At 46.1% G+C, this 24,283-nt stretch overlaps 1 long non-coding RNA gene across 2 annotated transcripts; it reads right to left on the bottom strand.

Moving 5' to 3' along the window:
* Positions 1-4,952: 4,952 nt before the first annotated feature.
* On the bottom strand, positions 4,953-22,917 carry LOC144115614 (uncharacterized). 2 transcript variants are annotated; one of them, XR_013311473.1, is made up of 3 exons: positions 21,694-22,917; positions 19,259-19,383; positions 4,953-18,654 (listed from the first exon to the last, which is right to left on the bottom strand). It is a non-coding gene; the product is annotated as an uncharacterized LOC144115614 (long non-coding RNA). The 2 variants fall into 2 exon arrangements; XR_013311472.1 differs by having other exon boundaries at positions 5,888-6,663; positions 21,694-22,913.
* Positions 22,918-24,283: the final 1,366 nt, after the last annotated feature.

Here is a 24,283-nt window from a genome sequence, read left to right as displayed (position 1 = left end):
TGTGTGTGTGTGTGTGTGTGTGTGTGTGTGTGTGTGTGTGTGTGTGTGTGTGTGCGCGCGCGCGCGCAGTGCTGCTTGGAACCTTGTGGCCGGATATTTATGTCATACTGACATCAAGTGTCCGCGTGACATTCTTGGCTGGGATGTGTGGAGCTCGCTGACCTTTCCGCAAACTCATTGGTCGTGTGTTTGCAAGGAAGGCCACTCGGAAGTCGCCAACAAAGCGACCCGTCCCGTCCCGGCCTTCCCTGCTTGCGGCGGATGTCTTTATCTCATCCGCGCCGTCACGGGCATAACCTCTGAAACGCCTTCCGAGGAGTGCACATTAACTCATTTAATCACACCACTGTGCGGCCATGAAAACCTGAACCAAATAATACTCTTCTACACGCAGCAGACGACCCACAATCACGCGTCAAAGTTGGCGAGCCCTTCCCGGCGACTGTTTCATGCTCGCACCCTCCTCCGTCCCCCGCATCCGCGTAGACAAGGTGAGAGGTGGCCATTGGTTAGATTCTTTCAGACGTCAGGCAGCTACCGTGGCCGCGGCCAATAAGCCGCTTAGCTCCGGCGGGTCGGGAAGCTCCGCTCCCAGAGGGAGGTCGGCGAAGGAGCGCCTACCTACCAGCATGCAAAAAGTGACGACACACAGAGGACACACAGTGACACACAGAGGAGAGGGAAGGCGTGAAGACGCTGAAATTCAAATTTTAACTACAGATAACTCAGCTTCTTCAAAGCGCATTTAAAAAATCCTTGCCGGACAGTATTCGTGAAGCGGCGTGCTTCAATATTCCAGAGATGCCGCAACTTTATTAGAACCCCCTTCAGAGCCCCTTTAGGATACATACCCATGCACAGCTGTCGACATGTGTGCGTTGTCAAGGGGTTGCCGAGGCTTCGGGAATGCACGAGATACGTCTGAGTAGGAGCCGAGTGACCATGAAACCCATTATTCCCGTAACGACTGTCTCCTTCACTTTCGATGTTCTGTAAACAACTTGAGTGATCGTCTCGTCGACATATGTTTGTCGCGTGTGCGAAAGAGAAAACAATTGACAATGTTAGGAAAGTGGTAACGGCTGTGCCGTGGGTGCCGTGGGAGAGGGTGGTCGCATTGGGCTGCTTGTGTATGATTGCAACCTCTTCTTTCCCAAATACTTATTCAGTACTCTTTCCCCACTCTGTGATTAATTGGCGGAAACCTTATTTTCTTTTCCCTAACCACTGACTGTAAGGTATGTCGCTTGTAATGTCATTGCTGGCTGTCCCCGCTAAGGGCGGAGACAGAGGGCTTAAAAACCAGAGCTCTGGGTTGAACGAAGGCTGAGTTCGTCTGATGAACGGTTTAGTCATGTAAATAGTTTTCTGCTTGTTTTGGTTCTTCTTGTTTTATTTATGTTGTAAATAAATAGTTAACCTTATCTTTTCTTTGAGTAACGTGAATGTTTGCGAGTTAGAACCACCGCGTCATCAAAAAAACCCGATTTTATCATCAACAAGGTGTTTCCTCTTGTCACCACCTGAAGGGGGAAACTGAACTCAGCGTGTGCCAGCTAACTTGGACCAAGATTTTGAAAAAGCCTAAGAGTTGTTCAGAACTGAAATTGCGTGGATGTTGTTAAGGCTTATCTAAAGTTACAGTAGTGTTTTTTGCTCGTCCTAGTTTAATATTAGTAGAGATGAAATTATTAACTTTGTAAATATAGCTTGAAACGTTCCGGCGTCAATAGGAAATTTGCGCAGCCCCACAAATATTGTCCAATTCAGGCACTTTCAGCGAGATATATATTGTGCGTGGCCGTTTCAATTTGAGAAAAACAAAAGCCCGCGGAGTTTAAAAAAATACCCTGTGACAGCGCGCTCCGTGTGCCCGAACGCGCCGCAGTTACAGCGCTCTCATCCGTGTTCTGTAAAAAATATCATTCGCTTTGCGCCTTTTATGCTGCACACAATAGAGCTTCGCGTTATGGTTGGTTCCAAGATAAGCGCCAGTGGGTTCGGGTGGCAGTTGCAAAAAAGCGGGCTCCCGTTTCTGCGGTGATAAATGCGCTCTTACGCCAGCAGAATGCAGAATGCGTCGTCAGCCGATAGATAGAAGCCCTTTCTCGTAGGCGACGAGAAGGCTTGGCGCAGGCAATGTTTTTTTATAAACCACGGATGAGAGCGCTGTAATCGCGGCGCATACGGGCGCGCGGAGCGTGTTGTCACGTGGTATTTTTAAAATTCCGCGAGCTTTCGTTTTGCCCGAATAAAAACGGCCATGCTAAATGTGCCTCGCTGGAAGTGCCTGGGTTGGCCAATATTTGTGGAGCTGCTGTAAATTGCTATTGGCGCCTGAACGTTTCCAGCTATATTTAAAAAGATAATTACTTTATCTCTGCTAATTATTCAACTAGGACGAGACAAAATGGTACTGTAACTATAAATAAACCCAAACAGCGTCCACGCGATTGCAGCACCGAAGAACACTTGGGAGTTTTTAGCATCTTGGTCAAAGTTAGCTGGCACATTCTGTGTATAGTGATAAATGGCTCGCCGCCGTGCGACATTTTTTGCCGTTCCTAGCAGCGATGTTTTAAAGATCGATGAATAAAAGAGAAAAAGAATAGACTTATTAGACAGTTTTAGTGCGCTGAAATCTGCTACCGTGATCAGCTTCCGCGAGAGCCGAACTACACTTTTGCAGTGACAGGTATCATCTCAAGGGGCAGGTGGTGGCGGCGCGAAGTGCGCGCTGCCACTACATCACTAGTCATACTCTCAAAAGGTGATTTCAGCATCACATTCGTACGGTTTCGTGCAAATCTCGTGTTGTTGCTACTTAACATAGCGCCATATGCGGGGCAAAAGAGCTACAATGAAAATTGAAGTTGCCTGTCAACCATGCAGCAGGGAAACAGCTCAATCTGAGTGAAAAAATTTATGCAGGGCTATCTGCGTATTTTTGGAAGGGAGAAGAGGACACCCCAAAAACTGACACCTGAGAACTTCACGATAACATATTTACACTCTTCTGCCGCGTAAGGATCTGGAACTCAACATTGGTGCCGTTTCTGAATTTTTGTGGCATGCTCATTTCTGGTGTCCCCTCCACACCATGAAATAACCAGAGTTAATTGCTGCATGCTCAAGGCCTATTTTGTTCTTCAGGAAGTTCGGAGTGTTGGCACAGGTTTGGCGCAGATTTTGGTCATAATGTAGCACGTATGCGCTATATGGCACATTTTGGTTCAACCGACCGAACAACATCACTGAAATTCGAAAAACTTTTCAGGCAAATAAGCAATTGCCATTTTCAGGTCAAAGTCTGAAAATTACATCATAAGTAAAGCCCTGTTCCATAAAATAAACAATACACGAACTAGAGCTATCAGTATATACTTACATAGCCAGTTCCATTACAATCAGCCAAGCTTGGGAACTGTGTGAATAAAGCCCTGGCCGCCTCCTCGTAGAGTTTGCCCGGGAATCTAAATCAAAGTCCCCAAGAAATACTGGTGAGCCGTTATCAAATCAAGAAACAGTAAAAACAAATTGCTAGAGATCATGTCTGTATACGCCACATCGTAAGAGACAAGGTCAAAACATGGTAAGAGTGTACAACGCACAGGCTGGCTCAACTTTCAAAGGAAATGTGGACATGAACAAGCTTGGGATGTATACACCAGACTAGGCTAAGAGCAAGAAGCAAAGCTAAGAGCTAAGACAAAACTATATTCAAACGATAGTATAACGTTTGGTAAATCTGTACTTGTATGGAACCAATAACCTCTTTGTCATCCTGCGAAAGGTATGGGTGGTTCGAACGCTATCCTCTAGCATTCTGATATGGTACAATCTGATGATATGAGACCCACTCAACTGTTATATGCAACCATAGTTTGTAAAACGAAGGGCAAGATGTGCTGAACGAATGCTCTCAAGAACGAGAAAGTGCTCTGGCACATGCTGGTTCAAACACCACCAGTGAACCCCCTTTCGTGGTTTACCATAGTCTACTAGTATGTTTATACGGCGCAATGCCACAAGAAGTAAACTTATCTACGTGCGACTTTCCCATCTCCCTTTCAACTTTACGCCTTTGATGTGCCATAAAACTCCAGTTGTCTTATCATTTATAAACTGTACCCAGGACCTGAAACCGTGTCCTTGCTCCTTAATCATGAGGATAAACACAAGGTGCAGAAAAGCTTTACAACCTAAGAGAGAATTTGCGTACGGAACTATGAGAAAAAGCCTCCAATTCATTCTCATTTAGAAACTGTGTCCAGAAGTTCAACCCGTGTCCTTGCTTCTTAAAAATGTTTAGGATATCTACACTGTTTCCACACACATTACATCTTCTTGTCAAAACAAACGTTTTTGTCATGCTTCCATAAGCAAATGTTCCCGCAGGGTAAGCTTCCCCACACAATATGGTCTCAAGCTTATAATTTCCGTCCCTAACAAGCCATGGCACTAGTGTTCACAGCACTTAAAAGGACAAGAAGCTCAAGGGGAGATCAAAAGGTTGCATGGAAACAAGCATACTTGATGCTGCAGGTGTCTCAATAATACTGCCATCCTGTGGTACAGCATGCATAGGGCAGGCTGAGCGGTGCTTGAATTGACCGAGGGCCTTCCTTCTACACATATTGTCCTTCATTGCGCCAACTATGAGAGGAATAATCACATGCACTTTGAGTCTTCAGATGCTACCACATCAAACTCAAAGAATGAGTGGCAGCCACCTATCCCCTTCCCAAGATAATAAAGAGCTTGCTTGCTTGGGCACGTAAGTCTCCTGAGTATGCCTCATGTCATGCGATTGTTTTATAGCCATAATTTTCTTTTTGGTCTTTTTATTTTGATTCCTGTTCTTTGCCGTGGCTGACATGCAAAATCCATGCATATTCAAGTATTTTCTTTCAGTGAAAGTTGAATTTCAGCGCACGCACTGTGTCCTATTTGCCATGTTTTTGACATTGTTTCTTGTGCTCCAGCATCTACGGAATAGACCTCTTCCAGCCTACGTCAACAGTGTGCATGTTTCTGGTCTGATGAGCAAAACTTGTGGCATACTAAGGAGGCTCTAATCGAGAGACGAAAGGCAGTGGGGGAGCGATGATCTCAAGCAAAGTTAGTTGAGAAGCGAAAGAGCATGAGTTTGCCACCGGTCCACGCCTATTTGAAAAAAAATTGAAAATTGGTTTTTGGGTAAAGGAAATGGCGCTACCAGTGAACATCTGAACCGCCTCACTAAAACGGAAGGGATAAAGGAGGGACTGAGAGAAGAAATTGGTGCCGTAGTGGAGGGCCCTGGAATAATTTCGACCACGTGCGGAACTTTACCGTGTACTGGCATCGCGCAGCACACGGGCACCTTTGCATTTCTCCTCCATCGAAACGCCGCCGCCGCGGTTGGTTTTAAACCCAGGTACACGGGATCAGCAGCCGTGTGGCCTAACCACTGATTCGCCATGGCGGGTCCTCTTTGACACTAGAATGTGTACACCAGGGAGAGGTCTATTGATTATGACACACTCATCAACATAGAGTCTTCACACCATTTCGATTGTTTTCAGTGCAAAGAATGCTTCAGCAAGGTTGCCAATGTATTACTTTCCACAATGGCAAGGTCTGCTTAACGATGCTCGGAAATTCTTTGTTTTTGCTGGTTTGGTTTGTGAGAGTTTAAAGTGCAAAAGCGAAACAGGCTATGAGGGACGCAGTTTTTGCTGCAAGCATCAAATTTGTTAATGCTTGTTAAGCTCCGGGATAGCTAGCACTCACCTCCCAGTGTTAACAGGCTACACTCGAAGCATTGTTATGGGCCGCCAAAGCTTCGGATCCCACCGCTGCCACCAATCGTTACGGGCAGGGTAGCATGGCCGGTTGTTTTTATGCAGGGTAGCTTTGTTTGGCCGGAGAAGGGACTAGGAAGGGTGGAAGCTTGAAATTTCGGACATTGAAAACACACAGGTTTACTGGCACTTTTCAAGAAACTTGATTACATAATTTATAAGGAAACAGAAAAAGCAAGCAGTCAAGAATTAAAAGTTCATTGCGTCGAGCGACTGGATGAGTCTTGTTGCCAAGGCTCAGAGCGTTCGTTTGTACTCAGGACGCTTGTTAAATAGACTGAGGCTCCGCCTCTTTCACCACACGAGACACAGGTCGTAAGAATCGCCGCACATAGCCCGCAGAGCCCGGTGGGAAGAGGCGAGGAGGATTCGGAGGTTTGCTGCTACTTCGTCCGAAGCTGTCAATCACGACTCGCTTCCCCCTTCGACTGTACACCGTCCGTCGCGTTTTGCGAGGAACTGCGGACAAAGGGAAGGTCATCTCCCCCTCTTCGTGTACGTGGGAAAGATTCCAGCGGCTGCTTCCCCGGGTGGCATCTTTTTTTCGCAGGGGTCCTCGTGGGTCAACGATCTGTCGAAATTGCCGCTTCCACGTGGTCATCCCGGCCAATGAATCTTCGCTTTAATCACCGGTGTGGATCCCGTCTATAGCAGCACGCCCGCCGCCATGCAATACGTCCGGAAGATGGGCTGGTCCTACGCAGCTCGGCTGACAGGACGTGCCGGAATGGGCTCTAGTTCCGCAGTCCTCCATGCCTCTTCTCATCCTGGTGTCTTAAGTCCCTCCTCATCGTGGTGTCCAGCTCGGGGAATTTCTCTGCGAGGCGAGACAAAGGGAACCACAACACAACACACAACAAAAGCAAGTGCCGTCTTCAGCCCACTCATCCCGCCAGACCTTCACAATACAAAACAAATTACGCTGCAGAGATCCCTCTAAAATTCCCTCTGAAATTAAACAAAATTACCCCGAACGAACAAGAAGTGTGAACCGGAAGCAAGGTTTAGGTGGTCAGACCTCTAAAAAGTGTTGTCATGATGCGTTACACTTCAACACAAACGAGAAATTAATAATTGGTTTTGAATTGGTCGGCAAGAAACGATTTCGGACGTCACCCGGGCAGGGTGGAATCCATCGAGAGGTCAGATGGAGAGTTCAAATTTTGCCCCATCCTATTTTCAATTTATAACCCGCACAATTGCGGTCTTCCTTTCTGTCCTTCATGATAACAAACACTACGACACCTGCCGTAAGTGCGCAAAACCTACGCTACGACACCTGCCGTAAATGCGCGAAACCTATACTACGAAACCTGTCGTAGATTTTCAATACTCACGCTACGACATCTGCCATCAATGTACAAAACCCACGTTACGAGCCCTGCCGCAAATGTGCAAACTTACACAGGAAAACTTAATACACTCTTGACCCAACTTGAAACTTACTGCAACCTAAAACATGCTGCAATACCTAATACTTGGTAACCTTACTTTAAGAGCCTCTTAAACTGACTAAATTAGAGCTCAAAAAAACACTGTTGCTTAAGAGCTCAATCGTTCCATTTGCAGAACAAAAAGCAACACCAAGCTGAAACAAACATCACAACTTAAACATTGTGCAGGAGTATAGATACAAGTTGCCCTCCCTTTGATAACCATATTATGAGTGAAGGAACCTACTAGTCTGTCTTTCAGCCGCGCCCTGCGCAGTCGCAGATCGACAGTGGCTTTAACAACCACGAGACGACAAATACCGAAGGTCTCAAAGGGGCCATGACAGCCTATTTTCAAGCATACCCTACTTATCGCCTTTAATTCCCAACCTGTTAAATTACAATTCCCCAATTTTCAGTTGAGTCTGTGAGGTAAATATTTGTAAAAAGAATTTTTTTCGTTTCTTTTGCGAACTGCTTTTTGGTCTGGCAACCTCTGATCGCTGACGTCACGAGCGCATACACGCCACGCGTCGTCTGCGGCGAGCTGTTGAGGCGCTTGCATGCACACCGTACAGAGCAGTCGTTTGAAAAGTTTTTTTCTTTTAGCCTAACGAACAAAAATGCATTTTCCGTGTTCTCTTTTGGGAAGCCTTCAACTTAGTACGCGAGCTGAGTGATCCCTGGGAAAGCGGACTTGCTCGTGGAGCCCACTTTCCGATTGCTGAGGAAACAGAAATAGATAGACCGCTGCTTCATTACTTACGCTTAGACGCATGCTGTTCGTATGTTATGAGTACGGTCTCTCTTGAGCAGTCAAGTGCTCCTGTATGTGAAAAGCGGCACGTGCCGTGCATGTTTTCACCGATGTGCGCCGTGAAAGCCGCGGCGTTTTGTAGCTAGCTACCAAGTTCTTGTCCGCTATTCATCGCTCGATAATTAAACTCAGATTATGAAAGGTCCACTACCGTAACCTTGAGGCACGAAAGGAGCATAGAAAAGTGCCGAGTGCGACGACTTCCGCGCTGCATGTACGCGTTTGTGTGTAGAACATACATTTCCTTCGACTCATAGAATATTTTCGCAGGAACCAAGCCGGTTGCAAAACCCTACGTGACTCGAATGCTTTCACTGTCTGCACCGATGAATAGTCGCCGCCGTCTCAATGAGTGCTTCGAAATAATAGTACAGCATCTTGCTGTGCGTGCGCATTGTGCCCCAGGAGTGCGACGATTACGACAACTGCCGCCCCGCTCTGAGGTTGTTTACATGGCTGAGCGCAAACAGCACTGCTCGTTTGCGTGGCATGAAACGCCAGGTAGGTTATCGTCGTCATAAATATTACGTACTCTTTCTCACAAATGGCACTTTTACTCATTTTCACACCATGATAACACTGCAATAAGCGCTGATGATGCTATATCGCCTGCTTGTGAAACGCTTCGCATAAAGGATACCAGCGCTTTCCGCTAATTGTATCTTCTTTCTCTTATGTCACCAAAATTTAATTTTAGATCCGTTTTGCTAAGGTACGTTCGGACATTACTTGAATTATTGGAAACAGCTAAATTTGTTGTCCACAGTCGAAGCCGACGGCTGCTGCCGGCTGCCTTCTGCACATGCTATGCAGACCGGGTCACATATATCGGCACTTCACTCTTATTGTACTCGTGTCCTGCGATGTAGGCAGTCGTCGCTTTGAGGGCACTGTTGCCAAAACTACACTCGACAGCTGTTTGCACACGCTAAAACTTGCGAATTCTCTCTCCGCAATCGCTGAAATCGCACACACGATTCCTGCGTACTCGCTAGGCCTCGTCACGAAAGGTGCCGGCGGTCCACCGTCAACCGAAATTCAAGAAGATGGCAAAAGTTCCTCACTGATTAGTGACAAATTGTGAAGATATGATTTGTAACCGCTTGTTTCGCTTTTTCGACACGGATAAGGTACACAAGCGCAGTGTTTCCGGCCGTCGCCTCACCGGGAGGGAAGCTTTCGCTCGGCCGCACAAGCCCAGGTGACGGCGGCGAGCGGAATAGTCGCGCGGCGTTTTCTGCCCGTGTCACTTGCCTCGCCGATCTGTTCTATGCGCAGACACCAAATGAAAGCACATCTTCGCTGGTGCACGTTTCACCCGCCGCGGTAACTCAGAGTGGTTAGGGCGCTCGACTACTGATCCGGTGTTCCCGGGTTCGAACCCGACCGCGGCGGCTGCGTTTTTATGGAGGAAAAACGCTAAGGCGCCCGTGTGCTGTGCGATGGCAGTGCGCGTTAAAGATCCCCAGGTGGTCGAAATTATTCCGGAGCCCTCCACTATGGCACCTCCTCTTCCTTTCTTCTTTCACTCCCTCCTTTATCCCTTCCCTTACGGCGCGGTTCGGGTGTCTAACGATATATGAGACAGATACTGCGCCATTTCCTTTCCCCAAAAACCAATTATTATTATTTGGTGCACGCACATCGCGTATGTCGCCGTGGCTAGCTTGAGGCCCCAATAAGTTTTAAAATTCTTAAGTTTATAGAATATCATTCCAACTAGTCCCCTTCCCCCCTCTTCTGGTTTCCACTAAGCTGACTCTTTAACGTTACTACGATACGCGATCGTTGATCGTGCTGGCATCGTCGTCGGTCTAGCGTGACAGACCAGTGCGTCAGCGACGGCATTTGCGTACCGATCAGCCCACCGACCGTCAATTACCGTCAGATCGGCCTATAGTGTTCCCGGACCCTACCAATACCGAAGAAAACCTGCGCTACTGCTATTATCGCTTTTGCGGTACCAGTCATTCATATATGAGGGACGACTGCTACTTCGATCGCCCGCTGCGCATATTGCAGCAACGAGAGTAGACGACGTTGCTCCGGGCATGTGCTAGTGACGTCATGGGAGCTTTCAATATGGCGGTCGCTGCAGGTGGGAGGAGTCTCCCGGTCTCAATTTCGATCGTATTTTTTGGAAAATACAGCGCGTCCAGGACAGCAAAATTTCGGAAATTGAATTGTAAGCTCCTGCATTAGATACTGAAGCAGAAAACTGCAATATGAAGAACGAATATGTCATGGCCCCTTTTACTGCGCGTTGACCCCTGCCAGCTCCAGGCGCGACGCGAAAATGATTCGTTCCGCACCCCGGCCGAGCATCTCCAACGCCTCAGTAGCACTTGAAAAGTTGAATGCGAGGGGGGAACGAGCGAGCATGAATGGAATGCCTGCGTGTACTCCTCTTTCGGTTCCCGTATACCCTTCGCTTCTTTTTTTTTTTCCGGGCGCGTGGTTTGCTACCTGTCGTGTGGTAGCAATGCGTGCTTCTTTTGCCCCTGTCACACGGGCAGCCTAACCACGGTTAAGTTTGAAGGCAGTTAAGGCTAACCGTAGTTACGCACATTCACACGATAAACCTAACCACAGTTATTCTGCTAACCATGGTTACCGCAAACGGAGGTTGGCCACCTCAGATAAGCCTAGTAACTAGCAAAATGGCCGTTCCATGTCCGACACCTGCAGCTCGGCTCCCAACGAAACAGCCCCCCAAAAGTGTGTTATCTGGACCGCAGCGACGACAGAGGCGTTAATACGCATCTGGGAAGACAATTTGACGGCTCTGCGCTCAAACACACACAACGCGCGCATATATCGCGTAATGGTCGAAACGCTGAACCAGGGCCTGCCGGCGGGGGAAGGCCCGTACACCGCGAAGCAAGTTCAGCAAAAACTTGAAAATCTGCACAAGCACTACCAGTGAGTAGAAGTTTTCATTCCTAGTAATGAAACGATGAATTCTGGCGGAAGTTTGTGTGATGTTACAGCAGTGGCGCGCGAGAGGCACGCCGCGCTGTTAGCACTCGTGCAGTTAGGCCTTCTCCGCAGTCGTAACACTGCGCCAGCGTGTTGTAAACGGCAGAAGATACGCAGCGTTTCTGGAATGTTTTTTCATGAGCTGACATTGTTCTTTTCCTTGCGCGATCATATGTCGGCGTTCACTGCGCGTCTGATTCATTGCTTTATCGACAGCCTTCCTTTAGCTCGCTGAAGTTAAAAGCCGCGCGAGCGCCTCGCGTACAAGTTACTACACCAGTGTACCAGGCGAAAACAATATTTCATGTATCGCAGAGTGTGTTTAAAAATTGTGGCATTTTCTTCCTTAAGTGGCAGGTGGGTGCCCTACTGCTTTCAAGTGCAACGTGTAGTCTGTTTCTTTGTTTGTTTGTGCCTACCATAAAGGGAGCAACACTGCACATATTCATATTTTCATGGTGCATAATATTATACATTCAACAAAACTTTCTTTGCAGGAAACTGAGGCGTTGTGGCATCACAACAGGTGCTAAAAGGATTTGATGGCCAGTCTACTGGCAGCTTCATTCTTTCCTCGTATCACTGCCAATCAATGATAAAAGCCTTGTTGAGGAAAGTGTGGATGTAATCAGCTGTTTTCACCAGGGCACTAGAGCTGTTCAGGGCGCAGTTTATGCTATAAGCTAGCTTTTTGTGCATGATAAGGCTGCATGCTTTTGAGATATCTTGTAATTTTCTTAGAGCACTATGCTGAAAGTTGTTGAAACACTACTGTGCCTTGAAACACACCTTCTTTTTTTCTTCTTTTGTGATTTCTTCTGTCTAACACATCACGACCTGTAAGATGGCAACAGGGGCTAAGCTGGATATATTCATTTATACTTCTGCATTACTGCAATATATTTCATTTAATATATCCATTTTTTGTACAAGGTGTTGTACACTACTAGCGTGTCACGTTTCATGTGATAAAATTTTGTAGTAAGGGTTTTTGTTTCACATGTCGACGTTGCATTTTCCGTCATCTACTGCTCAGTGACCTCTTTTAAAAATGCATGCCTTTTTTCTTGTCCTGCACAGCTGCCAGTAGTAGATTTATTACCAGAGGAAAGTGAAGTTGTTGACACATATTCAAGCGATATGGACTTTCTGACTGCAAGCGATCCTGAACAAATGGAGAGACAAGCATCCAATGGAGACGAAGCTTCTTCATCAGTAGCGAACCTTTCCAACAGCCCAAGTTCTAGCAACAGCGTTAAGAGAAGCAGCAGGAAGAGCTCTTCCAATTCGGCACTTAGCGACCTGATGGCGCTGCATCAGCGAGCCGAAGAGCGTGCGGCCAAGGCTGCCCGTGACAGCCTTGAATTAAGAAAGGAGCTCGTGCAGATACAGAGGAAATCCAAAGCAACTCAAAAAGTTTGCTGGAAATTACGCAGGTATATTTTGCATCCAGACAGAAAGACAAACAAATTGTTTGTGAGACCACCCTTTGTGGTAAATGGTTTACCACAGCAGGTGGTCTCACAAACAGAATTTATTTGTCTTTATGTTCGGGTGCAAATTATGCAGGCACATTTTCAATCCGAACAGAAAGACAAATAAATTCTGTTTTTGAGATCACCTTTTGTGGTAAATGACACACTAGCAGCTATGGCTCTCAAAATGGCGATCTCGGAATCTCTATTTCACAGCAGGGCACTGAGATGTTCTTTTGCCTACAGCGTCAGTGTATTATGTGTCATCCTCTGTGTACAGGAAATGTAACAGTGGTAGCTACAACACAAATTTTAACACAATGAAGACAACATGAGCATTATGTAGTGTTTTCCCACCAACTAGCCCAAACACAAGTTACAGTTAGTTCAGTTGCAAATTATTTTAAAGCATACGTCAAATTTTTCATGCGTTAAATACATATATGGAATGTTTCTTATTAAGGCAGAAAGGCGCGAGACATTTCACTTTTTGAACCTAAATGAACTGCTGTTTAGCTAGCTGTACCAACAATGCACTGTAAATGTCTCGTGCTGGGCTGTGAAAACGTACTGGCAGTCAAGGTAACCCTGATGTTTCCTGCTTGCTGCAGTGCCTGCCATCACTGCCTGTCAAAAAATGAGAAAAACCATGGTAGTGCTGCAATAGACTTGTTTGCAACAAGGCACCACCAGAGTTTGCAGACCTTCACCTCTCTCAAGAGGCGAGTAAATGACTTCAATATATGCTTGCTATTCTACGTCTACTAGGAGAATTTGTTTTCTTCCATTCTGTACACTTAATAAATTGCAACTCCTCAATGATCTTTGAAAGACAGCAAAGAAAGCACAAAAAGACAAGCTGCAAAATATTTCATATAGACAGGAAATGGTGCCACTGTTTACTTTTCTGTACCAAAAATACAAAACACCGCCAGCACATTTCTTGCATATGAGATAAAAAGACAGGTATGACGATATGATTAAACCAAAGTTCAGTTTGAGGCAAAGTAACTTGTCAGGGCATTTCGAACCGCAACACCTGATGGCTCAGCTCGGCTGCCTGTGCAGGATGGCTGAGGCCGCCCCTGGTAAATTGTAAATTACATGTTAAATTGTAAATCACATGTTAAAATCATCATTTTTATTTCTCAAAATGTCCACGAGATAAAAGAGCACATGTATTCTCTCCGATAAGAGCATCACCTGAAGCAGCTTAGACTTTTCCAAAAAGCCAGTATTGGCAACTATTAGGCTAGGCTGTGAAAATGTATTGGCATCCGTGAAGTAGGCGTGATTCTTCCTGCATTGTACACTGCCTTCCTGTTGCACAAAATAAAGTCGCGCCATTGCTCAAAGAGACATACACATTAAGAGGCGACTAAATGAATGGAATGCAAGTTTCTGTTTTCCAGGTCTGCTTCACAACTTATGGTTCTCGGGTCATTATACAATCAATAGAGCGCGGCTCACAGCGAAACTTTGGCAGTCTAAGCACTCAGGTGCAAGGAACAAATATTTTATAGCAGAAAGAGAAGCGGTAGTTGTGATTATACTGTGCATAGTAAAAGTAACAAGCACTTCGAGTTCATTTTACTCAAAGAAAATAGCTGTAGTGAAAGGATTTAGACAATGTTCGGCTTGAGATAAAATGATTCATTAGGGCATTCCGAACTGCAAACCTGATGGCTCTGCCCGGCTGCTGGTACAAGTTGGCTGAGGTCGGCCAATGTCTCGTGCTCCTGCCTCATCAAACCAACTTGCATCACAGCGGTCGGACATTTCCTCAAAGATGTTTTGTATCACACAACATGTGCGGATTACACGGTTGACATTATGTCGCACTCAAGTCATCTAAGTAGGATACGGAAACGAGCCTTTAACCTGCCAAGTGCTCTTTACAACAATGTGTCTAGTTCTTCATAAGTGGTAATTGAACACTCCAGTAGGTGAACCTGGTTGGCCTGCATTTTGAAACGGCTTCATGATGTGACACTGTAACGGGAACGCTTGATCGGCAAGCAAAAGCGGTTCCACTATCATTCCTGCCACAAACTTTTTCTTCAGCTTAGAAAAGAGGACTGGCCAGTATATCGGGAAGGCTTGAGCCTTCAAATACACCGGCGCTGTGGTTTCTTCCCGGAGAGCCCACATTTGTATACAGAAATCTGTAGCTGTGGCCGGCGATAGCCAAAAGGATGGTACTGTACCATCCTTTATAGTTAACATAATCCGCGGCGTGCTCTTCCGCTGGGCACACCTCAATATGACAGCCGTCGAGGGCTCCTACAACTTGCGGAATGCCGGCCACAGCAGTAAACTGGCGTTGGGGTTCTGACAACTCACTTTGCTTGGGAAAGCGCACCAATTTTGCGCCCAGCTGACGTACAGCAACGGCGCAAAACTCGCGACATATAGTGTTGACAGTCGACCGACCTAGGCCAAAAGCGTTGGCGATTGTTCGTGCTTCCGCAGAGGACGCGAGACGATACAGGCTTATAGCCACACGCTTGTCCAGGGGGATTGCTCGTCGCATTGTCGTATCTTGCCGCTTCATACACTCACACAAACTCAGGAGGTACCAGAAAGTACTGCGTATCACTCTGAAATGCGCCCTAAACTCACTGTCTGGCAAGTGTGGCACCTTAGTCCCGTACCAAGACTGCCCGCGCGGATAAGCCAACGACCGACTTTCGGAGGAACAGAGCCGCGCCGCTATCGCCATGGTGCGGCGACACATTCTTTCAGCGTGTTCACGCTCCTCCTCTGCTGCGTCTTTTTCTCCCAGTAAGCGCAACTGCTGGATGCGACACTGATGAAGCGCCGCTTGCTGCATAGTGAACATAGCCATGAAATCGTCCTCATCATGCCCAGTTTCCGCACAACCAGGCTGTGCCATCGATTTTCACGCACCTGCCGCTGAAAGGTGCGGTTGTGCGGTTTCGACAACTTGGAAATCACCAGCGCGCTCTGTAATTTTAGCCGAGGCGTACTTCGCTCACTGTGCCATTGACGCATAACCACAAGGGTAATATCGCAAGTGCAGCACGTCGCCTCGAACCACTCGTTCGGCCTACACAATTAACTAACTCCGGGTTCTCCGGCTATAGTAGACTAGAATCTCGGGCTATTTGCGGCTAAAAATATTACTACGAATCCAACAACTACCACTGTTTAAAGACTGTTTTATGTTTCTCGATAAAGTCGGAAAAATACATTTTGATAGATTTCAGACATAAGAAAATTATTTGATAAATTTCCGTTACATCTCCAGCCGAATGATTTTAGTTTTTTATGTTTACAAGTTTGTAAACTTGAGGAAGAAGTGTGAATACGTCAAGATCACGTGATAATCTTTGCTGCTGTATTTGAGAGCGTGTAGCAGCGCCGCAGTTCATTTACGGTAACGGTGGTTAAGTCTGGTAATACCCTCTTTAGACGGGTGGCCTTAACCGTGGTTAAGCTTAACTGCAGTTAAGGCGTTTTACCCCGGTTAGAGTTAACTGCAGTTCGCCGCGCTTACACACAGTTTAGCCATCTCGGTTAGTGCGACGAAACAGATCATGTGATACTCGCCTCATTGAAGTTAAAACGTTGCCCGCTGAGGCGTATTATTAAACAGGGCTACGTTGAAAAGAACACATAAGAGGAAAAAGGTTTTTTCTTGTGCTAATGCCTGCTTAAACACTTTTTTCTTTGTTCTTGTGGCTGTCGTTAGCCGAAATCTAAAAAAAAGTTCTAAACAATGATCACAGTCGACATCGTAGCCGACTGCGCTTTCTAATTTGGCTACTTTAGCCCCTTTTCCCGTGACTGCGTGCTGCGACGCATCACTGCTCCCTGCTATCGTTGTTTATTTTCGTGGCTTTTCTTTCAAAGTGAGCGCTGTGCTTGTGTAGTTTAGATCCTTCGGACGTCTTGTGTGTCAAGCCTATGTTGACCCTTAGCAGGCCGGTCGTGAACGAGGGAGACACTCAATTTTGGGCTGGGTTCGTGGGCACGTATCAGGCAGCGCTACAACGCCTGCGCGTACAGATGCTGGCACTGGCGCTAAAATTGTCATGCTTGAAGAGACGAGGAAGTGACACCGGGGGTGCCGAAGCTCTTTTTGTTGGAGGCGGCGCACCTGTCCGTCCGCGAGTGAAATCTGTCGGCATACCCGCGCACAGACTCGCGGTACGAGACCACGCTTCCGCTCCTTCCGGACAGTGGACTACGAGAAAACTTTCGGATCAACCGCGGCACATTCCGGTACATGGTGGCTGTTTGTAGAAGCATGAGCTGGCAAGATACCAACATGCGGAAAGCAATTCCACTGGAGAAACGCGTGGGGATCGGCTTGTACCACCTCGCAACGTCAGCAAAAGAGCGGACTGCTGTCAACTTGTTTGGCGTGAGCAATGCGTCAGCTAATTTAATATTTCACGAATTTTGCAGCGTGGTTGTGGAGCAGTTGGAAGCACGATTTGTGCATTTCCCAACACAAGCTGAGCTTTACGAGCACATGCGTAAATTCACAACAGTCACTGCGTTATTTTAATATTTCACGAATTTTGCGGCGTGGTAGTGGAATAGTTGGAAGCACGATTTGTGCATTTCCCAAAACCAGCTGAGCTTTACGACCACTAATGTAAATTTACAGCAGTCTGTGGTTTCTCTCAAGGTGTCGGTGCAGTGGATGGCTGTCATATCAAGGTGTGCCCCCAAAGCAAGAAGCTGCTGAATAATACAATCATAAGGGGTGGTACAGAGTCGCTCTACTTGCTGTGGTCGACCACACATACAGGTTCCTATTGCATGTTGGGAGCCCTGGTAGGAACAATGACCCGGAACTGTTTCAGAAGTCTCGACAGCCAGCTACTCTGGCTAGTGAGCTGTTCCGACAAGAAACATAGCTCATTGAAGGTGCGGGAGTTGGCCCAATTCTTCTTGGTGATCAAGCTTTCCCCTTGCAGACGCATCTGATGAAGCTGTACCCCTTCCAGGTGCCTCTGGGTCCCCCTCACAAACCTTTAACTACCGGCTGCCGAGTGCCAGACTTGTTGTCGAACATGCGCTTGGACGTGTCAAGGCACGCTTTAGAATAGTGCTGAAGGGCCTTAAGTGTGACATCCACAATGTCAGTTATGTGATTCGTGCTGCTTGTGTGCTGTACAACATTTGTGAGCAGCTCAGTGACCGCTGTGATTCAAGCTAGTTTGGTGTTGTGCAGAGCGCTGAAGAAAGGCGGCCTCAGCCGGTGTGCACAAGCAACCGGGAAGAGACGACAGGTGTGGCTATCGGGAACGCCCTGGCCAAGCACCTTGCCTTGAGCTAGAACCCAATCCGTGGGAAACTCAAGAGCAGCTTAGAAGGACACCTCTACCAAGAAAAAACAGCCCTGAACAGAGCTACACACACATTATTGAAGGAGCAGACAAACGTTCGGCTCACATTTAATGGCTACCATTGCACGCACATGATGCATACTCCCTACTGGACTGAAGGTTATGAGGGTTAAAACTAGTGTAGTTTTCGTAACCTATATGTTGTTCATAAAATAGATTTGGTTTATGGAGTTTATCGTTCCAAAGCGACTTGGGCTATGAGTGATGCCGTAGTGAAGGGGTAAGTTGGTTGATCATTCAAGACTTAAAAACAGCACGAAAAATGGGATGATACAGAAAGAAGGCATAGACAGCACTGAACCTGAAATTGAGTGTATTTTATGTTAAATGGCAATAAATGCAGAAAGCACGCACAAAGAGCTAGTAGACAAAAACGCAATACAATACAGATATTACTTATATACTTCGAACGAAGGCAGCGCAAAAAAGGACCCCAGAAGAGTACACGACACAAAGAACGCTTTTCTTCTGTGGTTGCCTTTTTTACGCTGTCGTTCATTCCAAGTATGAATCAGCATCTATCCCACCACTTTATTCTATTGAATTTCTTGGACATTACAGTCATCACACATAAATTTATTATCTACTTTCCTACTTCCATTCAGTGTCCCTGTAGAGAAACAACAGTTCGCAATAACAGCTTATGATCCACAGGTTGCTGTATTACTCTACTGTACTCAAGCCCAGTTGCTAATAGAATCAATGGACGAAGATGAGTACCTACAAGAGAGAAGGATGAAGGTGAAGCTGCATGTACACAGGTGTGAAAGATGAATTGTCATATAGCCCTAGCAATATTAATATATCACGCAAATAAAGGCACCGAAATTCAAGTGCGTACCATAACTTCATCTTACTAGAGACTAAAGTCGCATCCATCCACAGGGTGTGCCTTTTGACATGATTCCCACCTAAAAAAAAGGGACGTATCCTAAACCAGCAATGCACATTGAACTCCCTGTACAACAAAGCAGTCTTTGCTCTGACGTGGTAAGATTAAGTATATGGGGAGACAACCAGCTAACTACCGATATGTAGAATTGCTAGACAAAAACAAGGATTTATGGACGAGCAGTGGGAGTTGCTAGGCTAGTTGGTTCACGTTTCATGACAAAGAACAACAGCACAAGGCAAAAATGTAGACGTGGAGGCCAGTGCCCATGTTTGTGGGAGTGGTTTACACAACTGCTTGACTCTGTTCTTTATTATCTATTGTTGGACAGCAATTTATAATGAGTATAAGTTCCGCACTGACAAATGAGCAGCAATAGAATTCTGAAGTGATTACGACAGATTACACGCAATGGTATAAATAACAAATTACCTCTGAACTTTCCTCGACTCGCCCATCATCGTTGACGGGAAGGCAGCCGAGGAAACGGGAGCTGCCAGTAGAAGATCAATGGGACACCAGGTGACCCAGTTGGAGTGCCTGTCCGTCGCAGCTGCCTGAACAAATAAAAATGAAGTGAGGTAATGGATGTGTTGCTAAAAAACATCTGAAGGTTGTGATCACAGCATTTCTCTCAGTGGATTAAGCTTCACTGTACACATTTTCAATGCAAGAATAAAATTTCATATATAAGTGTCTAATGCATTGCACAGGAACTGGTGAAATTAATGCATGCAATTTACATTTGCAAGGTGGATAAACTACAACCTGCTAGTTGCTGCTTTGCAATTGAAGCAACGACTGTGCATTATGGTTCAACTATTGTCATTCTAGCAAAACATTACGTGGTTATTTTCTAGATTTATTTCTTTCATATATCTTTACCAGGCTGCACCGTGTATGCTACTACACAAATGCTGCTAGCACACAGTGAAGCCCGGTAAAGAAATATGAAATAAATCTAGAGATTGAATTAACTACATTGTTGCTCTAGCAGGTGGCAAGAAATAGCGACGCGCACAGCAATGTTGTCAACACTGCAGCTCGTAGTTTGCAAATAAAAACGACGAACAACACGTGTGTAACGAGGAAGACGATGTTTGCATGCAGCGCCGTGCACGTGTGCACGAGCGAAGATTCTAAGTGCTGCGTATGCTACTATTCTATTGAATTTCTTGGACATTACAGACATCACAAAGAAACTTATTATCTACTTTCCTACTTCCATTCAGTGTCCCTGTAGAGAAACAACAGTTCGCAATAACAGCTTATGATCCACATGTTGCTGTATTACTCTACTGTATTCAAGCCCAGTTGCTAATAGAATCAATGGACGAAGATGAGTACCTACAAGAGAGAAGGATGAAGGTGAAGCTGCATGTGCACAGGTGTGAAAGATGAATTGTCTTATAGCACTAGCAATATTTATATATCACGCAAATAAAGGCATTTGTTCTCTGTGATATGTACAGAACGTCACACAATATGTGAGACGGGGGGAGATTAAAATTCTTCCTTCTATTTTTTACATTCCCTTAATTTATCGAAAACTTCCAAACATCTGCCATTTTCCGATTTTTCTCAAAAATTCCAGTCGTGTGTTTGATTTTCTTGGGTTGTTTTGTTTCACATACTTTCAAGTGTGATAATAATTGAAAAAATTAGGCTAAGCATCGAGTGCTATCTGCGACAAAAAGCAATACATTTGCGAAAACACCGCTTTTTCTAGTTTAATCGTGGACTGGACACACTAGCCTTCGACGTGAAAATGCAGGGTACCATTAATGTGAAAGCACTGTTACGCTCCCCAACACTGAACAAGAATCTTGTCATCTCTGGATCTTGTGCTGTTACGTGGCAACAGCAACGCCACGTGGAGTGAAAAAAAGAAATCGCATCGTTATCCATGACTGGTAGCCGAACCCGCGGCAGCGCGAGCAGATCGGCTTCAAAGACAACTAGGCGAGGCCACTAGGCTCTCACCGCAGTTCTTTTTTTCTTTATTGCATGGAAATAGTGCCGAAAAGAAAAATCTAAGCATGCTTACGCCAAATTCCAAAACATCAACAGTCTGGGAGGCACACACCTGCATTCAGATAGGGGAGCCAGCTAGGCGGCTCTTTCAGGGCAGCATATACTTACAGCACCAAAGCGCATAGCTCACGAAACAAAGATTTCGACGACCGTGGTGACTGGGCGTGACGGTCAATCATGCGGCACTTCCAGACGCTAAATATTCTCAGCAACAGAAATAGATCATATGCCCCCCCCCCCTCCCCCCCCCCCCCCCCCCACAACACAGTTTTCCTCCACTGTCAAAAACGGATACTGTAGGTTATGATGTCACTGTCCTTGTTACCTGTTCTGTGTAAAATGCGGCTCTCACCGAATCCGAACACGGTTTACGATAAACTGCCGCACATCCTCGCGCTGTGCATTGCACATCGCCGTTATCATCTTTTGCCATCTGCGACTCGAACAGATCAGATAAGCTTAACCTCGATCAGAGCTTAACCTGAGTCTAATGTCGTCCCAAGACGTGCCGCCGACCCAGCAAATCAAAACCACAAGCCCATCAAGTTAAACGCACGCTCTCGCACGTCTACTCGGTTTAACTACATTAAAACACTACCAATTTTTATTTAATAGCAGATTTCATAAACTTCGAGCTCAAAGAGTTTCATGGCACTAAATTTTGTTTAGAAGAAAGAACAAATCTCTGATTTAGAGCAATTGTTACCTAGTTCACAGTTCCGTGCACCCTGGTCATCGCACAAGTTGGCACGATGACTATTTATTTTATGCACGCATACAGTACAGCATCCCAAAGAACATATGGTGTCTAATGGCATTGAATTACTGATTACCTTCTCTGCTTCGCAGTACCCCGTCATCCTGCTCACTGGTTCGTCCAGCGGCCCCGTTTAGAACCCGCCCGTAGGAGTCGGTGGCACTGTGCGAAAAAATAAGAAATATGTTTGTGCTATCAATCATTTTGGGAACAGCGCTAACACAGGACGGAGCGAGAGCACAAAACAGGCGCCGACTAGCAACTAGCATTTATTTCAGTAGATATAAATATACATACCCTAAACCAAAAACCGAACTCTCCAGACTTCTGTGTTCCTGTTAATAGAGTGCTAATAAATGAAAACTAATGCACATTAACAATTCTCAAGGATTAAAACTCTTTTTTGCGGGAAGTGCTGCTTCCCATGCAACTATCTTTTTCAGACAAATCAGATATTATTGCGACCCGCACTTGGCCCGTTTGAGAAGAGATAATCTCGTGCTAAGTTTTACGGCCACCTGTGTACTTTTCTATTTAAGGATAATTACGGCTGGGATTCATCCTTCCCAGTTAGTTAGCGGGAAGTCTTCGCAAATATAAATCTACAGAAGCATTTTCTATTACCTCTTATTTCTTGTTTCTTCTTATCCACCCTACCAATATCCCTTGGAAAAATAGAGTGCAACACAGTAGAAGAACTCTATTGCTGTTCCTCGGACCTTTTTCTCATTGGCATCCTATCATATTTCTTGTGACCCAGTTCGCTGGTTATGCACTACACTAAGCACGAATGACACGAGATGGGAGGTTTATCGGTGATGGTCCGCTTTAAAACTACGCATCGCCAGACGCGAACACCGGTAAAACAGAGTACATGATATCGTAAACATCAAAGTAAAACCAGCTAGAACTGACGGCGTGCTAACGAGGTCCGCAATCATTTATCAGCCGTCTTTAACGGAGGTTTATCGGGCACTCTAAACCTTCCGAGCGGTGGAGAACAAAAAACACCGTATGGCAACTGAGATGGAGCGATGTAGAATTTCTGCTGCTGCTCAAAAGAACGCGCCAGTGGAACACTGTACTTTAATCTGTTTCGCTTAGTTCCGGAATGAAGCAGCAAGTTTTCGTTTCGGTCAAGATGCAATCGACAGCAGGCGGCGCAAAGGATCAGAAAACGGCGAGAGAGTCGTGAGTGCGGACGCTGCGACTGGGAGCGGCAGCCGGACCGCCTCGGACTGCGTCGCAGAACTGAGCACGGCGCGTTGTCTGGAGCCTCTCTTGGAACAGATGTGAGCGGCGACTTCGCGTTAGAGATGCAAGTTTTGAGGCGCTTGAAAAAACTCGTTTTTTCCATGTTTTTCGGAAAAATATGAAAAAACGAGAAAACAAAACGGTCACGAAAAGAGTTGTACCATAAACAACATATTATTTCTCGAACATCCAAACCAATGTAATTCTTATATTATCACATAACAGAAGTCCCAACCGAGTTCCCTGGTTGCAGATGTATGCACAATTTCATACCAGGGCATTCTGACCGACCGTCACAGACACATCAATCTGATTCTGTGTCTACTCATTTCCACCAGACAGGCCCATGCTTTGCTGTGCAGTGGACAAATCTTTCCTGGCATTTAGACTAGAACGCATGTATACACGTTTTTGCACTGCTCCCCTTTTAGGCTGTTGCGCAATTTAGTGCGGACATTCCCAAATTCAGACAAGTTACGTTCACATGCCGCAGAAGATTGGGGAATGTGGAGTACGCGACAGGCGAGGAAGTTCAACGGCTGGTTGGAGCAGAGTCCTTGCCACCATGTGGATGAATTCAAGTGTTTCGCAGAATCCCAAACTCCTTCTCATGACCAAATTCCTTGCAGGCTCTGTATTCTGCGACGTTAGAAAGCAGCGTTCCCGACGTCCAGCGGTAGGTGCCCTGCCTGGCCGGAAATCCAGTCGAACGTAACTGCAGCCTGCGCGTCACCTTGGTTTTTGCCACCATACCTTGGGTTTAGGGGGTTGGCAGCGATGTGAATGGGTCGTACACAGAACTCCTCACGCTCGCTGATCACGTGCATTACTTGAGCCTGTTCTTTCGTCAGTGCGCTAGTTTACAGCCACGCCGCGACTTGCGTTTCATTAGACTGGAAGACTTCGTAGTCGTCTGACAACAATGCCTTGTCAGATTCAAGAGTAGTAATCACCGAGGAGACTGGTGTCACCAGATCTAAACAGCTTCGCAATTGCATCCAAAACACATCCTCGTCCAAGACGGCCTGCCGTATTCATTTGTTCACCCCGAGATCTCCCAATATTACAGTCCCGTGCAGTGCCTCCTTGTTGTTGAGAAGGCTTTGTACGGACAGGCTGAAGCCACCCCATCTTGTCTTGATAGGCAGTTTGAGTGTTATGAAATTGCCTTTCCCGCGCCTTGACTCCTGCTTTTGTTGGAGCGCAGCAGCAACTACATGAATGTTTTTCACATATTTGATTATCTTTCTGGACGTTTCGCGGATCTCTTGCAATACATATAAGCGCATGAGGTCCTTGAGGAGCAGGTTCAACCCACGTGCTGAGCAACCAATGGTTGCAATGTGCCGAAATTTGTAAACAACATTCTTGCATGCTGCCTGATTCTTGCTCGCATTATCAGCAACCAGGGA

Source organism: Amblyomma americanum, chromosome 1 (assembly GCF_052857255.1).
Source record: "Amblyomma americanum isolate KBUSLIRL-KWMA chromosome 1, ASM5285725v1, whole genome shotgun sequence".
In the NCBI taxonomy this organism is placed as follows: domain Eukaryota; kingdom Metazoa; phylum Arthropoda; class Arachnida; order Ixodida; family Ixodidae; genus Amblyomma; species Amblyomma americanum.
The sequence above is the reverse complement of the archived record's forward strand: the minus strand, read 5'-3'. Positions and strand labels throughout refer to the sequence as shown.